At 41.9% G+C, this 6,008-nt stretch overlaps 2 pseudogenes across 2 annotated transcripts; both read left to right on the top strand.

The window, feature by feature from the left end:
• Positions 1 to 241: 241 nt before the first annotated feature.
• LOC306949128 (UDP-glucuronosyltransferase 1A1 pseudogene) lies at positions 242 to 1,895 on the top strand (annotated as a pseudogene). The gene is made up of 2 exons: positions 242 to 1,102; positions 1,875 to 1,895. The product of its transcript is annotated as a UDP-glucuronosyltransferase 1A1 pseudogene (transcript).
• Positions 1,896 to 4,244: 2,349 nt separating this feature from the next.
• On the top strand, positions 4,245 to 6,008 carry LOC306949127 (UDP-glucuronosyltransferase 1A6 pseudogene; annotated as a pseudogene). The gene is made up of 2 exons: positions 4,245 to 5,105; positions 5,973 to 6,008. The product of its transcript is annotated as a UDP-glucuronosyltransferase 1A6 pseudogene (transcript).

Raw genomic sequence — 6,008 nt, 5'->3', positions numbered from 1 at the left:
ACTCCAGTGAGTCAACACAGTGGAGGGTCAATACATTCGGCATTACAAGTAACTAAAAAAAAAAAAGCAACAACACTCACCCACAAATCAGCACAGATCTCAGGAGTAAAAAATTAACTGGAATACAAACAAAAAACAGCACAGCTCAGCAAATACATCCAATCACAACCTGTGAAAGCATATTCAAGCTAGAGCCTGCAGTAGGAGACAGTTTTGCAGTCAGTGCTCTGTCCACAGCACAATGACGCTGCGGCTTTGCTATCCACTTGCTGCCGGGATTTTTATCCTCCTCATTCCTGGCCTCTCTGAAGGAGGGAAACTCCTGGTGGTGCCCATGATTGGAAGCCACTGGCTAAGCCTGAGGGAAGTAGCTCATGAGCTTGCTAAGAGAGGACATGAAGTGGTGGTGGTTAAACCAGAAGTAAGCTGGAATACGGATGACAAACAGGGACACGCATATACTGTGAAAACATACCCAGTGTCCACCAAGTTTGAAGATCTGGATAATACCTTTAAAGTGTATCTTGAAGCTCACCTCAAGAGTATGCCTTTCCCAAAATATGCTATAGTACTCTTCAATTTTTTCAAACGACTTATTGAAGCCTTTTATGGTCAGTGCAAGGAACTGTTCAACAGCACGGAAACACTGCAGTACTTGAATCAAAGCAACTTCGACGCAGTCATCACAGATCCCTTTTTTATGTGTGGAGCAACAGTTGCTAATTACCTTTCGCTTCCATTTGTGTTCTTCATGAGAGGATTACCTTGCAATCTACACTTCGATGCAGCACAGTGCTCAAGTCCTCTGTCGTATGTCCCCAGAACACTTTCCTTCAACTCAGACCACATGACATTTTTCCAGAGAGTAGAGAATACACTGATTTCTTTCTTGGAGCGCTTTTACTGTAATGTCCTCTATCAAGATGCAATACAGTTTTCCTCTAAAATTCTTCAAAGAGACGTAACCCTGCTGGACCTCCTGAACTCTGCTTCTATTTCAATAATGAGGTTTGACTTTGTGTTTGAGTATCCCAGACCGGTGATGCCCAATATGGTCTTTGTTGGAGGTATGAACTGTGCTGAGAAGAAACCACTGCCTAAGGTATGTTCATTTTCTCAAATTGCACATTTTCCAAAGCAATGCAATTTCATGGCTTATGGATGGTTAGTGTACTTGATATTATTTTTCTTTCCAAAATATTTTAACAGATCTGATTCTTGGCCTACTGTTATTCCATGGTCTGAAGTGGTGGCAGGTGACTGTTCTTTGAATTAGTATTTTCAGAGAAATCCAATGTTTGACTTCATTTTCTGTATGCTGTTGTCAGTGAATACATATTATTCTGTCAGATGCAGGCATAGTTTCATCTTCATGCAGTGTAACTAGTTTTTCTTTCATCTGAATGATAAAATGCATTTCATTAATTTGAAAAATTATTTTTTAATTAAATTTGCATTGTTTCTATTTTCATAACATGATGTTTCCTAACTGGCTAATCATTTTTCGTATGTGTTTTTTGACACTGGCTTTTATCAGAATTGTTCTGCAGGAGTCTTATAGACAGCCTATCTAGTTAAAACAATTAGTAGCATCAGACATTTCTTACCAGTCATGGAGGAGGACACACATTGCTTTCCTCTGATATTTCCTTCTCACTTCTGAAATGTGCTGACATGGTATTATTACATATTTGTACCACAGTTTCTTTGAGTTAAATTTCTTTTCTTTCTGCACTTGTACTCTTTCATGGGTTTATTCAGTTTCCAGTGAGTTTCAGCAAGGCAAATACAAAATAAGCTGAATGCAGATATTTCCTTGTGTTTGGCTGAAGATAGTGATAATTTAATGATTTAGATTTTGGATGTACTTGCAGATGTTCTTGCAGATTGCATGACAGAAGTGTTTTATATTCTTTTACTTGTCTTTATATCCTGAAGCTGATGGTCAGATTAGGTGATCTTGGAGGTCTTTTCCAGTAATGGTATACCATGTGATACTATGAAGGTCTCAGATCTGCCAACAGTTTGTAGATGGCTGTTTTCCAAAGGTGTATAACTATTCTTCCTGTATTTTATACCCGGTGCCTCCTATCATCATAATGACTTTCATCACTGTCTGGAAATCATGTTTTCTGCACTTTTAAAAACCTTCTCTATTCCTCCTCCCTTCTCTCTGGTTATATTTTGTATGGAAAACGTTAGCATTTCTCCTATTTTGCTTGGAACAGCACCCTGCAGCAAAGCAAACATGCATCAGAGTGTAAACATACAAATAAGTGGTGTGTATCCATACACAGATGTAAGCTCTGTGTCGATCACTACTGTTCAGAAATACAATCCTGTGATAAGAACAGATAGTTCTCTGAAGCACAGTACCCTGTGAGTACCCATAGATAAGAGAATGGAAGGCTGGGATGACCCAGTTACAGGAGAAATTTGTGTAGCAAAACACCTAAAAGGATATGTAACACAAAGTCACAAGGTTTAGTTCCCTGGGTCTAGCTCCCTGAGTCACTCTAACTGGAGTCTGGGAGGCTATTCTGTATATGGATTGTTGTTGCTTTCTTACAGCCATTACCTGGTGTCCAGTGGATAACCAGGTTTGTTTTGGCGTCTACCAACCTGCTGCAATCCTTATGCGTGACATTTCAGCAGCAAAAAAACCACCAGATTCAATTGCAGAATGATTCCTTCTGACTTAATGTAGAAGCCTATGGTATCAAATGTATTAGGATCCTAGAATGTTCCAAATGGGAAGGAACCCTTAAGGATCATTGAGTCCATCTCCTGGCTCCACAGAAACCTTTCAAAACCCAACTCTTATGGCTGAGAGCAGTGTCCCAACACTCCCTGTGCTCTAGCAGCTCGGGGCTGTGTCCACAGCCCTGGAGACTTATGGAGCACCATGGGGAGCTTCAGGCTACCATGAGGTTTCCCCTCATTTCCCCTTCTCAGAGCTTTAAAAGGAGGGCTCAGCTTCTCCTTATCAGTCTTGCCCTGATGTCCTATCACTCAGGACTTGGAGCAACTTTTTTTGCTTCTTGTTAAGCTTGAAGAATAAGAGTGCTATCAGTTGGCTATGAGCAATCATATATCACACTATACAAACAGAGGGGCATCATGACATGTTATCCTAGCAGTGCTTCTGGACATCTGTGCTGTGGATGCATTTCTGTCATGGGGACCCAGGTACCCTGGAGTATGTTGTCAGTAAATGTCCAAGTCCAGTTTCTTCTGTCCACCCAAAGAGCTCCAGCAGCTGCACAAACCACACGGCAGTCTGCACGTGGGTGCTCATCCCACTTGCCAACATGTCAGACAGCCTGCTGTCTAAAGACGTTTGTGTTGGGTTCTGGGACACTGGTTTAAGGTCTGGAGTGATGCGATGTGCATCCAACATTGTTTTATCAAAGTTCTCCATTTGGATGCCAAGATTCCAGTTGTGTTACAGCGCACCTTCTCTTCACTTACTGAATGTACAGCAAGAACGGGAAAACCCTGTGAGAGGTGCATGAATTTGAGGCAAATGTTTTGTGTGTGATGGGAGAGGAAGCCTTACATGGAAGTGAAAGTATCACACACATTTGTGAGAGAATTTTCCAGTCTGTAGCAGATTTTCTGTGGCCAAACATCCTGCATTCCGTTGTACTGGTATTCTTATAGGATAACAAGGAGTTGTTTTCACGAGACTTGCCTTCCTTTGTGCTGACCAGAGCAGAGTGAAGACACATCAGTGTTCAAGAGAGAAGTCTGTAGAAATCCAACGAGGATGTTGAGGAGCTCGTTCTCTGTTAAGTATTGAACATTCTAATGATTCAGCAAAGGTATGGATCACTATAGTTGGGTTCACAAGTTCTTAAACAAAAGCCATAAACTTTATTCACCCGTGGGTTATGAAGGATTAGGGCAGCAAATCATTAACTAGAAGGTAACCATAGATCAAAACAATACAGCAGATAAATTCATCCCCTTCCCTTCAAAAGCATATTAAAGCTACAGCCTGGAGAAGGAGAGGGAGAAGGCGAAGGCGAAGGCGAAGGAGAAGGCGAAGGCGAAGGAGAAGGAGAAGGAGAAGGAGAAGGAGAAGGAGAAGGAGAAGGAGAAGGAGAAGGAGAAGGAGAAGGAGAAGGAGAAGGAGAAGGAGAAGGAGAAGGAGAAGGAGAAGGAGAAGGAGAAGGAGAAGGAGAAGGAGAAGGAGAAGAAGGAGAAGACGGTTTTGCAGTCAGTGCTCTGTTCTCAGCACAATGACGCTGCGGCTTTGCTATCCACTTGCTGCCGGGATTTTTATCCTCCTCGTTCCTGGCCTCTCTGAAGGAGGGAAACTCCTGGTGGTGCCCATGATTGGAAGCCACTGGCTGAGCATGAAGGAAGTCGTTCAGAAGCTCGCCGAGAGGGGACACGAAGTGGTGGTGGTTAAACCAGAAGCAAGCTGGCAGATGGGAGAGAGAGAAAAACACGCGTACACTGTGAAGACCTACCCAGTGTCCACCACGTTAGAAGACGTGGATAATGCCTTTCAGCTGTATCTTGCTACTCACCTGAAGAGTCTGCCTCTCCCACTGTATATTCCAGCACTGTACAACATCGCAGTAGATTTTTGTGGCAAATTCTTTATTCAGTGCAGAGATCTGTTCAGCAGCACAGAAACTCTGCAGTACTTGAATCAAAGCGGCTTCGATGCAGTCCTCACAGACCCTCTTTTGATGTGTGGAGCTACGCTTGCCAATTACCTTTCACTTCCATCTGTGTTCTTCATGAGAGGATTTCCTTGTAACCTACACTACGAAGCTACACAGTGCCCAAGCCCTGTGTCGTACGTCCCTAGGCTATTTTCCTTCAACTCAGACCACATGACATTTTTCCAGAGAGTGGAAAATACACTGATTTCTTTCTTGGAGCTCTTCTACTGTAATGGGTTCTATCGAGCTGCAATACAGCTTTCCTCTGAAGTTCTTCAAAGAGATGTATCCCTGCTGGACCTCCTGAACTCTGCTTCTGTTTGGTTAATGAGATATGACTTTGTGTTTGAGTATCCCAGACCGGCGATGCCCAACATGGTCTTCATTGGAGGTATAAACTGTGCTGAGAAGAAACCACTGCCTAAGGTATGTTCATTTTCTCAAATTACACATTTGCCACAGCAGTGCAATTTCATGGCTTAGGGACAGTTCGTGGATTTTTTTCTTTCCGAAATATTTTAATATTTCTGAGACTTGGCTTTTTCTCCCATGGTCTGGAATGCTGGCAGGTGGCTGTTACTTGAATTAATATTTTCAGAGAAATCCGATGTTTGACTTCATCTCCTGTATGCTGTCATCAGGGAATACATTCTGTTCTTTGGTCAGATGAAGCTGTAGTGTCATCTTCATGGAGTGTAGCATCAGAAATTCCATCAGAAATTTGAAATGCATTTCATTAATTCAAAACATTATTTTTAATTAATTTGCATTATTTCTGTTTTCATAGCGTGATGTTTCCTAACTGGCTACTCGCTTCTTGCATGTGTTTCTTGACACTGACTTTTATTAGAATTGTTCTGCAGCGGTGTTAAAGACAGTCTGTCTTGTTAAAGAATTCATAGCATCGGACATTTCTTCTAGCCATGGAAGAGGTTATGTATTTCCTTCCTCTGGTATTTCCTTCTCACTTCTGAAGTGTGTACACACGATATCACAATGCGATTGTGTTACTGTATCTAAGAATGGATTGTTTTCTCTTTCTTCCTTTTTCTTCTTTGACGGGCGCATGCTCATTGCATTGAACGTCACAGTGTCAAATACAAAATAAGCTGGTTGCAAACATTTTCTTGTTTTTGACTTGAGAGTGTGATAACTATTTTAGTCTGAAGAGCCAGCATTACTTGTCATCAGTGATTGCAGGACTGAAGATCTAATTGGTCCAATAAGAAAATGATCGTGTCAGGAGACAGGTGTGGTAAAAGGCATGATCAAGATCTACATTCTTAACAACAGACTGTTAATGACGTGGGGAAGATTCCTAAGAAATAA

The sequence above is a fragment of the Tetrao urogallus genome (genome assembly GCF_951394365.1).
Source record: "Tetrao urogallus genome assembly, chromosome: 8".
Lineage (NCBI taxonomy): Eukaryota > Metazoa > Chordata > Aves > Galliformes > Phasianidae > Tetrao > Tetrao urogallus.
The sequence above is the reverse complement of the archived record's forward strand: the minus strand, read 5'-3'. Positions and strand labels throughout refer to the sequence as shown.